This window comes from Ambystoma mexicanum, chromosome 6p, assembly GCF_040938575.1.
Source record: "Ambystoma mexicanum isolate Mex_15411 chromosome 6p, UKY_AmexF1_1, whole genome shotgun sequence".
NCBI lineage: Eukaryota > Metazoa > Chordata > Amphibia > Caudata > Ambystomatidae > Ambystoma > Ambystoma mexicanum.
Genome location: NC_090935.1, coordinates 794,631,623 through 794,643,751, shown reverse-complemented (window position 1 = coordinate 794,643,751; position 12,129 = coordinate 794,631,623).

Here is a 12,129-nt window from a genome sequence, read left to right as displayed (position 1 = left end):
AGGAGTCCTCTGCAATCCCAGAGGGTACCGCTCCAGAGTAATTCAATTCCAAACCTAAAAGATCCTACATATAGCCTATCAAATTCTGTGTTTCTCAAGCTTATGTGTTCCTGTCTCTTAATTTAAAAAAATGTGCATGTTCATATCTGTTGAGTTCTAAAATATATATGCCACCCCACTATATCAATGGTGGGGGAGAAATGTCCGTTAATAGGTATTGCCGCTCTTCCTTTGTCGTCCTAGGAGAAAGAAAACCTGGAGGAGAACCGATCGATCAGTACCGGATGGAGAAAAAGATGCTGAACTGTGCCATCTACCGGAAGAAGATGAGGAGAGCATCCCAGATCTTGCGAGTTCCATCAGTGAAACAGAATGGCCATCGCAAGAGGGGGGCTTGTGGGATGTTTTTACCCATGCATCCGAGCCCTACCAAAAAAAAAAAACCTGTGCATTACTTGCATTGAAAACATCATGATGGCCAGAGCTTCCCAGAAAATGCCCAGGGAAATGCATGAAGAATAGGCTGCCACCCATGTTTGCCGATGTTATGGGCACAGAAGGGCACTGCCTAAAACCACCATTGGACTACCCACACAGTAGCCTGAAACCATTGGGAATGGCAATGCTGATTGCCAAAAGCAACCTAGAACTGTGGGGAATTCATTTTCTTAAATCCCAAAAATGGTTGCATTACCAGTACTCACCACTATCAGAAAGCCGGCGTTTTAAAACAACACCAGACATTTGTGTAAAACTGAATAAATGAACCCAAAGCAGGCCAAAGAAAGACTTACTAAGAGGTGGATACAATGTAAAGTTATATTCTGAAGTGACTTGAAGGTTTATATCAAGACTGGCTGAGCTCTGCAGGTCTGCAGCGGCTTAAACTGAAACTGGATTTAAAATTACCAAAAATCGAAATGTGTAAATAAACTGAGGGACAGTGCTGTACCCAGAGAAAGCAGAGCAGTATCCAAAACCAGAGGCCAGAGATCCAGAGTGACCCAGACCGCTGTTAGCAGAACCAGAGAGCTGACCCAGATCACTGTGAATTGCCGAGACCAGAACCGGAGTCCAGTCCAAAACCTGACCAGATCCGTGGGGAGGCCTATTTCAAAATATATTGTGAATACCTAGCAGAACTGTGCAGAACCAATCTCTTAGTTAAAATAATATAATTCAATCTATTTTAATCTAACCAGAACTGCCTCCTAACTGTCACCTGTCATTTGCAAAGCTGTCACCTGTCATTTTCTAGCTGCAAGCTGTAACCTGTCGCTTTGAACTTTTAAAATTTCAAATCCGAAAAACTACCTTTATTTAATCGTCCGTATCTCTGGAACCGTTTGGGCTACTCCTTATACTTTTGCCATAATCGTGATTCACGCATGTGCGAATTTTGCCGCGATTCGCGATTTGGTTAAAAATCCAGCCAGTGTGAAAACAGCAGCTTCCTTGCTTTCCTTTCCCAAAAATTCGTTTAACCTGCTAGTTACCCCTAGATCCTTGCTAAAGTGAGCCTGAACTCATCCCAAGTATATTTCACTCACCCTGAACCTCCTAAAGGGAGTTAAAACCATTTTCAGCATATTCCTCACTTCATTGCCAGCACATATAAAAGCATTTTGGGTCTGTGTTTCAAACTTCTGTATTCTAAGCTTGCTGGGGTGAACTGAATTACATTTGATTGCATTTCTAAGAACTGTGTGCTATCCTCTTCATTAACTTACATTGCATAAGGGGGGGAGTGGATTGCCAGAGAAAAGTGATTACATTGTTTTGTTGAAATCATATTGAGTATTTTCTGTATTGCATTTTCATTCAACTTTGCATCCATCTGAAACTAGATAAAGCATTCTCTACCATCTTATTCTTCTGTTCCTATTCCCAAGCGTGCTACCTCATCCTTTATACTACTCCTGGACAATCAAATCAGTTTATTAGTAGAACATTACCCATTGTTGTTAACTGCTCATGTTCTGAAGTGTGATATTAATTATTAATTTATTATAAAGTGTGATATATATATATATATATATATATATATTGTTTACATTCTCAAATAAACCGTTTAAACTTGCAAAACAGAACTACTTCTTGGCTCAGTGGGGTCAGGGGGGTTCCAAGAGAGGGGTGTTATATAGGGGTAGTCATCCAGAACTCATGAACTGGACATAAAGATATATCAATAAGGGTTTCCATTCAGTATCCCAGACTAGGCATTGACTTAGCTGTAGTGCTGGATTGAATCCTCTTACAACGTGTATTTCAGGGGTGCGAGGGAAATATCACACGCGATTCCATCAGGGTACGTGTATTCCAGGGTGCGCGGGAAGTCTCACATGCAAAATCAGCAGGGTACGTGTATCTCAGGGGTGCACGGGAAGTATCACACGCGATTCCATCAGGGTACGTGTATTCCAGGGGTGCGCGGGAAGTATCACGCGCGATTCCATCAGGGCACATGTATTTCAGGGGTGCGCGGGGAGCACTACACGTAAATTGGCCGTGTGGGTCCTCCCAGATGTTCCCTCTACATCCTCCACAGCCCCTGCAGCCAGCCCACACCACAGGGGACCACCCTGCACCCCTGCAAATGTCCCGCAGGCAGCCCATCCACCATGGCCATGCCCCCCAGCCAAGCCACATGTCACCTTGCACTACTGATCAACAATGCATGTCTCCCAGCACCCTCACCACCCAGCACTGTGGGGCACCTGCCAGCAGGCCCTCACACATGTCCAACTCATGTCCCCCTGCACCCCCACCCCCCAGCACTGTGGGGCACCCTCCACCAGGCCCACACTCATGTCTCCCTGCATGCCCACCCCCACCAGTCAGGGGCACCCTCCGCCAGGCCCCCACTCATGTCCAACTCACGTCTCCCTGCACCCCCACCCCCCAGCATCCAGGGGCACCCTCCACCAGGCCCCCACTCATGTCTCCCAGCACCCACACCCCCCACCAGTCAGGGGCACCCTCCACCAGGCCCCCACTCATGTCCAACTCATGTCTCCTTGCACCCCCACCCCCCAGTATCCAGGGGCACCCTCCACCAGGCCCCCACTCATGTCTCCCTGCACCCCCATCCCCCACCAGTCAGGGGTACCCTCCACCAGGCCCCCACTCATGTCCAACTCATGTCTCCTTGCACCCCCACCCCCCAGCATCCAGGGGCACCCTCCACCAGGCCCCCACTCATGTCTCCCAGCACCCCCACCCTCCAGCATCCAGGGGCACCCTCCACCAGGCCCCCACTCATGTCTCCCAGCACCCCCACCCCTCACCAGTCAGGGGCACCCTCCACCAGGCCCCCACTCATGTCTCCCAGCACCCCCACCCCCCTGCATCCAGGGGCACCCTCCACCAGGCCCCCACTCATGTCCCCCTGCACCCCCACCCGCCAGCACTGTGGGGCACCCTCCACCAGGCCCCCACTCATGTCTCCCAGCACCCCCACTCCTCACCAGTCAGGGGCACCCTCCACCAGGCCCCCACTCATGTCTCCCAGCACCCCCACCCCCCTGAATCCAGGAGCACCCTCCACCAGGCCCCCACTCATGTCCAACTCATGTCTACCTGCACCCCCAACGCCCTGCATCCAGGGGCACCCTCCAACAGGCCCCCACTCATGTCCCCCTGCACCCCCACCCCCCAGCACTGTGGGGTACCCTCCACCAGGCCCCCACCCATGTCTCCCTGCACCCCCATCCCCCTGCATCCAGGGGCACCCTCCACCAGGTCCCCACTCATGTCCCCCTGCACCCCCACCCCCCTGCATCCAGAGGCACCCTCCACCAGGCCCCCACTCATGTCTGCCAGCACCCCCACCCCCCTGCATCCAGGGGCACCCTCCACCAGGCCCCCACACATGTCCCCCAACCAACATGTCATCACAATCTAGATCCCTGGCCCTTATGGTCAGCCTCCAAATGCCAAACACCCACCCGAGTATTGCATTCACCCACTTAGAAATGGCAATAACATGATAGAACCCCAATTGCAAGTTTGGAAATGAACACATGTCCCTCACATACACCCAATGGGTGTCAGTGAATGTCAAAACACATATCATGATATGCATGAAACCAATGAGATGACACTTCACATTGAGGTTTGAAGAAAAAATATGTATTAAAAGCAACATAAATTGAATCAAAAATAAAAAAACAAAAATGGGAATTTAAAAAAAAAAACAGCAAGTCCGTGAAATAATGCTAAACCACAAATCATAATCCAAAGGAAAGGTGTCCAAAGTCACAGTCCACAAAAGTAAATCCAATGGAAAATTAAAATCGAAAACCATTGCTCCATGGGTAAATCATTAAAAAAAAAAAGAAAATCCAACAGTCAACTATATACAGATTGCCCTGGGTACATGTACATCAGGGGTGCGCGTGAAGTAACACACGCGATTCCATCAGGGCACGTGTATTCCAGGGGTGCGCGGGAAGTATCACATGCAAAATCAGCAGGGTACGTGTATTTCAGGGGTGCACGGGAAGTATCACACGCGATTCCATCAGGGTACGTGTATTCCAGGGGTGCGCGGGAACTATCACATGCGATTCCATCATGGCACGTGTATTCCAGGGGTGCGCGGGAAGTATCACACGCAAAATCAGCAGGGTACGTGTATTTCAGGGGTGCGTGGGAAGTATCACACGCAAAATCAGCAGGGTGCGTGTGTCTCAGGGGTGCGCGGGAAGTATCACACGCGATTCCATATAGGGTACGTGTATTCCAGGGGTGCGCAGGAAGTATCACACGCAAAATCAGCAGGGTACATGTATTTCAGGGGTGCGAGGGAAGTATCACACGCGATTCCATTAGGGTACGTGTATTCCAGGGGTGCGTGGGAAGTCTCACACGCAAAATCATCAGGTTACGTGTATTCCAGGGGTGCGCGGGAAGTATCACATGCGATTCCATCAGGGCACGTGTATTTCAGGGGTGTGCGGGGAGCACTACACATAAATTGGCCGTGTGGGTCCTCCCAGGTGTTCCCTCTACACCCTCCACGCCCCTGCAGCCAGCCCACACCACAGGGGACCACCCTGCACCCCTGCAAATGTCCCGCAGACAGCCCATCCACCATGGCCATGCCCCCCAGCCAAGCCACATGTCACCTTGCACTACTGATCAACAATGCATGTCTCCCAGCACCCTCACCACCCAGCACTGTGGGGCACCTGCCAGCAGGCCCTCACACATGTCCAACTCATGTCCCCCTGCACGCCCACCCCCCAGCACTGTGGGGCACCCTCCACCAGGCCCACACTTATGTCTCCCTGCACCCACACCCCCCACCAGTCAGGGGCACCCTCCACCAGGCCCCCACTCATGTCCAACTCATGTCTCCCTGCACCCCCACCCCCCAGCATACAGGGGCACCCTCCACCAGGCCCCCACTCATGTCTCCCAGCACCCCCACCCCCCACCAGTCAGGGGCACCCTCCACCAGGCCCCCACTCATGTCCAACTCATGTCTCCTTGCAGCCCCCCCCCCAGCATCCAGGGGCACCCTCCACCAGGCCCCACTCATGTCTCCCAGCACCCCCACCCTCCAGCATCCAGGGGCACCCTCCACCAGGCCCTCACTCATGTCTCCCAGCACCCCCACCCCCCACCAGTCAGGGGCACCCTCCACCAGGCCCCCACTCATGTCTCCCAGCACCCCCACCCCACTGCATCCAGGGGCACCCTCCACCAGGCCCCCACTCATGTCCCCCTGCACCCTCACCCCCCAGCACTGTGGGGCACCCTCCACCAGGCCCCCACTCATGTCTCCCTGCACCCCCACCCCCCTGCATCCAGGGGCACCCTCCACCAGGCCCCCACTCATGTCCAACTCATGTCTCCCTGCACCCCCACCCCCCTTCCACCAGGCCCCCACTCATGTCTCCCAGCACCCCCACCCCTGCATCCAGGGGCACCCTCCACCAGGCCCCCACACATGTCCCCCAGCCAACATGTCATCACAATCTAGATCCCTGGCCCTTATGGTCAGCCTCCAAATGCCAAACACCCACCAGAGTATTGCATCCACCCACTTAGAAATGGCAATAACATGATAGAACCCCAATTGCAAGTTTGGAACATACACATGTCCCTCACATACACCCAATGGGTGTCAGTGAATGTCAAAACCCATATCATGATATGCATGAAACTAATGAGATGATACTACACATTGAGGTTTGAAGAAAAAATATGTATTAAAAGCAACATAAATTGAATCAAAATAAACAAACACAAATGGGAATTAAAAAAAAAAAAACAGCATGTCCGTGATATAATGCAAAACCACAAATCATAATCCAAAGGAAAGGTGTCCAAAGTCACAGTCCACAAAAGTAAATCCAATGGAAAATTAAAATCGAAAACCATTGCTCCATGGGTAAATCATTAAAAAAAAAAGAAAATCCAACAGTCAACTATATACAGATTGCCCTGGGTACATGTACATCAGGGGTGCGCGTGAAGTAACACACGCGATTCCATCAGGGCACGTGTATTCCAGGGGTGCGCGGGAAGTATCACATGCAAAATCAGCAGGGTACGTGTATTTCAGGGGTGCACGGGAAGTATCACACGCGATTCCATCAGGGTACGTGTATTCCAGGGGTGCGCGGGAACTATCACATGCGATTCCATCATGGCACGTGTATTCCAGGGGTGCGCGGGAAGTATCACACGCAAAATCAGCAGGGTACGTGTATTTCAGGGGTGCGTGGGAAGTATCACACGCAAAATCAGCAGGGTGCGTGTGTCTCAGGGGTGCGCGGGAAGTATCACACGCGATTCCATATAGGGTACGTGTATTCCAGGGGTGCGCAGGAAGTATCACACGCAAAATCAGCAGGGTACATGTATTTCAGGGGTGCGAGGGAAGTATCACACGCGATTCCATTAGGGTACGTGTATTCCAGGGGTGCGTGGGAAGTCTCACACGCAAAATCATCAGGTTACGTGTATTCCAGGGGTGCGCGGGAAGTATCACAAGCGATTCCATCAGGGCACGTGTATTTCAGGGGTGTGCGGGGAGCACTACACATAAATTGGCCATGTGGGTCCTCCCAGGTGTTCCCTCTACACCCTCCACGCCCCTGCAGCCAGCCCACACCACAGGGGACCACCCTGCACCCCTGCAAATGTCCCGCAGACAGCCCATCCACCATGGCCATGCCCCCCAGCCAAGCCACATGTCACCTTGCACTACTGATCAACAATGCATGTCTCCCAGCACCCTCACCACCCAGCACTGTGGGGCACCTGCCAGCAGGCCCTCACACATGTCCAACTCATGTCCCCCTGCACGCCCACCCCCCAGCACTGTGGGGCACCCTCCACCAGGCCCACACTTATGTCTCCCTGCACCCACACCCCCCACCAGTCAGGGGCACCCTCCACCAGGCCCCCACTCATGTCCAACTCATGTCTCCCTGCACCCCCACCCCCCAGCATACAGGGGCACCCTCCACCAGGCCCCCACTCATGTCTCCCAGCACCCCCACCCCCCACCAGTCAGGGGCACCCTCCACCAGGCCCCCACTCATGTCCAACTCATGTCTCCTTGCAGCCCCCCCCCCCAGCATCCAGGGGCACCCTCCACCAGGCCCCCACTCATGTCTCCCAGCACCCCCACCCTCCAGCATCCAGGGGCACCCTCCACCAGGCCCTCACTCATGTCTCCCAGCACCCCCACCCCCCACCAGTCAGGGGCACCCTCCACCAGGCCCCCACTCATGTCTCCCAGCACCCCCACCCCACTGCATCCAGGGGCACCCTCCACCAGGCCCCCACTCATGTCCCCCTGCACCCTCACCCCCCAGCACTGTGGGGCACCCTCCACCAGGCCCCCACTCATGTCTCCCTGCACCCCCACCCCCCTGCATCCAGGGGCACCCTCCACCAGGCCCCCACTCATGTCCAACTCATGTCTCCCTGCACCCCCACCCCCCCTCCACCAGGCCCCCACTCATGTCTCCCAGCACCCCCACCCCTGCATCCAGGGGCACCCTCCACCAGGCCCCCACACATGTCCCCCAGCCAACATGTCATCACAATCTAGATCCCTGGCCCTTATGGTCAGCCTCCAAATGCCAAACACCCACCAGAGTATTGCATCCACCCACTTAGAAATGGCAATAACATGATAGAACCCCAATTGCAAGTTTGGAACATACACATGTCCCTCACATACACCCAATGGGTGTCAGTGAATGTCAAAACCCATATCATGATATGCATGAAACTAATGAGATGATACTACACATTGAGGTTTGAAGAAAAAATATGTATTAAAAGCAACATAAATTGAATCAAAATAAACAAACACAAATGGGAATTAAAAAAAAAAAAACAGCATGTCCGTGAAATAATGCAAAACCACAAATCATAATCCAAAGGAAAGGTGTCCAAAGTCACAGTCCACAAAAGTAAATCCAATGGAAAATTAAAATCGAAAACCATTGCTCCATGGGTAAATCATAAAAAAAAAGAAAATCCAACAGTCCAGGGTCCATGATCCCAACAGAAGAAATGAAACCTATCTAATAACACTACCTAACAAAAAAAACTATATACAAAAATGTGGCCCATTGTCCAAAAGGTCCAAAAAAAATGCAAAACCAAAGGAAACCTAACACTAACTACAGAACTATTTACAAGGGCAGCGGGCTAGTCCGACGGCTCACTTTGGGATGTTCCGGGCCAGGGCATCATCGAACTGCTGCTCAATGTCCCGGAGGCGGTCCTCCTCCATGGCCCGAGGGTCTGCAGGGCCATCGACATGTTCACCTCCAACTCCCTGTGGATTGTCTCGAGGCACTCGGCACGCCTCAGGGCCCTCCGCAGGGAGTTCTCCGCCCTGACCATCGTGAGCCATGCCTCTTCCGCCCGCTGCCGCTCCGCATCTATGGTGTGGCCCAACCGCTGCCACACGGAAGACACTTCCCGTCCTGGGTCCTCCTGCCCTCCGGCCGATGCCTGCCCCTCCGATGTCGAAGGCCCCGAGCCATCATGGCTCCCACCTCGTTGCTGCTCTGCCCGTGCACTGCCTCCTGCTGCCTGCACATCCTCCACTGGCTGGGGTGCAGTCGTTGATGTGGCCACCCCTGCTGGACGTCCGACTCCCGACTGTGGCAGGGATGCCTCCTCCACCAGCCTGGCCGCACCGTCAGAGGCAGCTCCACAGGGAACCCAGGTGACTGATGGGTGGGAAGATGGCACGGAGGACGACTGGCGCATAGGGGGTTCACTTGATGAGGGGGTCTGAGAAAGCCCCATCAAACGGAGGAATCCGGCCTGGGTGACCTGTCCCAGTAGGCCGACGCGGTCAACGAGCCATTCGAGATGACGTGCAGTCTCCTCATGAAAAGACTGCAGGTCACCTCGCATGGCCCGTTGATGCAACGCCACACCAGTCAGGACAGGCTCAACCCGGACCCGGATAGCCACATCCGCAGGCAGAGGAAGGCCAGTTGTTGTGAGCTCCGACCTCTGCCTCTTGGACCTCCCCCCGGCAGCTGCGGCCTGGGATGCGGCACCGGACTCCTCACTCCCCGACGAGATCACAACCTGGGAGGGGAGCCGGGCCTTGCGTCTCAGGCTGGCAGTGCGATCCCCGCCGCTGTGCTCCACAGCACCTTCTCCGCCCTCTTCATCAGTTGACGCTGCAGACAGGGAGAAATAAAACACAGGCATCAGGGCACTGTACAATGGACACATACACACATGACAGTTGTACATAAGTGGCATTGGCAAACCTCAGACATGGCATCACAATCGCCAACACACATGTCATTTCAACTTGCACACATGAGCCATACCACAGCCATATCGCAACTGTCAGCACCATCCATACACATACAACAACATGAGCAGGCAAAGGTGAGCCAGACATCACATGCAACACAGGGAGTGTACTACACATGCACACACACCACCACACTTGCATGCATGTGTACACCTCTGCCAACTGTCGCAGTGATCAGATGGGCATCCATGTCACATCTGCCAATCAGGCTTCCACATCCCGCTGTCACATGCATCCATGTTGCATCACTGTTGCACCCTTGTCAAATACACACACATGCACATGTACACAGTGCAGATACATGCAGCTGAAAACAACATACATGTGTGACATCACGAACATGCCTACTTACATACACATTCATCCAAACATGTGTGCCCACACAACTGCATTTGGCATGCAAGCCTACACACACAAGCACCATCCATATCTCACACATGACAGCCCTCGCATGTGTTAGCCTCACGGCCCTGTACACCCCCACCCATACTCGGCCCCATACAAACAGATGTGCAACCTGCACACTACTGGCACATCACCACACGCACAGCTTACAATCATGATGCATGTACACTTACCGCTCGACTCCAGATGGGTCTGCCTCTCAAAGACCTGGACGTGGAGCGCTGGGGATATGCGTTCCAGGACCCTCATCTGATCTTCCGACAAGTGGCCCCGGCGCCCCTTAGCATCCGCTGCCTTCAAGAGGTGCCGGGCCTTGTTGAGGGTCCTGGACCTGAATTCCTCCCAGCGCTTCTTAACATGTTGGAAGTCGCGGACTGCCACCCCCTCCGCGTTGATGGCAGTCACGATGTCCGTCCAGATCCGAGTCCGTCCTTCCTTGTCGGCGCACAAACCTCCGAAGAGGGCATCATACTGCCACAGGACTTGCTCCACCAGGACACCAACTTCGGTGGCAGTGAAGCTGGTGCCCCTCTGCCTCTCTGGCCGGGGGTTGTCAGGGGTGCCAGATGTTGCAGTGCCCGACATGACAACCCCAGAGGCAGGAGTGGGTGGGGAACTGGGTCCTGGGGCTGGGCTGTGGAGCGATGGAATCCCAGTCGGGAGGGGTAGTCCCAGCAACAGCACCCCTGGCTGATGTGCAGGCAGCAAATGGCAAGGCACGTGGGCAGTAGGCAACCAGGCAGCAGCAGATGGCAGGTGGGAGCGTGCTCGGGGCTCTGGGGGGCAGTAATTCGGCCTTCTGGGTAGGAGCGTGGTCTTCCGTGTGCTTACGCGTGGCCAGCTTGATACGGAGTGATTTGGCACATGAAAATCCAGCACGTCTGCATGTAAGTCGAGGAAAGGGCCTTAGCGCGTAAGCGCGTCAGCACACGTACGCAAATTAATTGGCCCAAAGGCCAACAGCGCATATGCGCATCTGTGACGTGCATGCACGTTTCCCTGTACTCGGGTGCATGTTACACGTCCAATGACTGCACGTCAGAGTGTCAGCGCGTGTAATTGGAGGATGGGGCCTTAGCGCGTACACGCGGAGTGACGCTCGACGTTTGGGCACGTTTAAATGGTACGTGTAGAACGCCATTTCCTTGTACGTGCTTTTCGTGGAGAGCGAGTGGGTGAAATCTGTACTTCTTGTCAGTTCACACGCGATTTACTTCACGGCGTTCCAAGTTCGTACTCCCTGTTACCTCTTTTTCCTGGGTCTGTTTCCTCAAACAGCGTTCACTTCTCCTGTTGTCCTGTCTCCTCAGACAGCGTACAATTCTTCTTTTGGCGGGGGTGTTGCCAACACGCACACACGCGTATTTTACACGTGATTTTTCCTGGCAGACTGTGAGTTGCACACGTATTTGACATCTGTGCTTGCCCCATGTGTTGCCTACCCCTTCAGAGGTCATTCTAGGTTGCGTGTGACACGCATATGTTCATTTTTGTGTTTCTGGGTGCCACAGCGTAGTGCAGGTTTTTTTTCCACGCACGTGGTCTAGGAGGGGTTGCGTGCACATTATCTACCTTTTTGCCTGTGCGTTGCGTGACCCGTCATCTTCCCCCAGGGGTCACATACAGCCTTACTAGCGCATTTGGGTACAAATTCCATGTAGTACCCTACCCCTTTGACCCCCAATTGCCCAGGACAATAGTTTACTGCAACTCCCATACGCACAACAACATCAGTGTCATGGTTGGGAGGCGAGCACGCGGTAAGGGTGGCAAAGGTGGGCGAGCCACAAGAGGTGGCCATGGTGGATACGGTAGGGGACGTGCCAGGACTTGCAGGGTGCCCCTAGCCCCCCATGTGTGGGTGACCAGTCAGAGACAGCCATGCCCCCCCCGGTTAAGGGTAA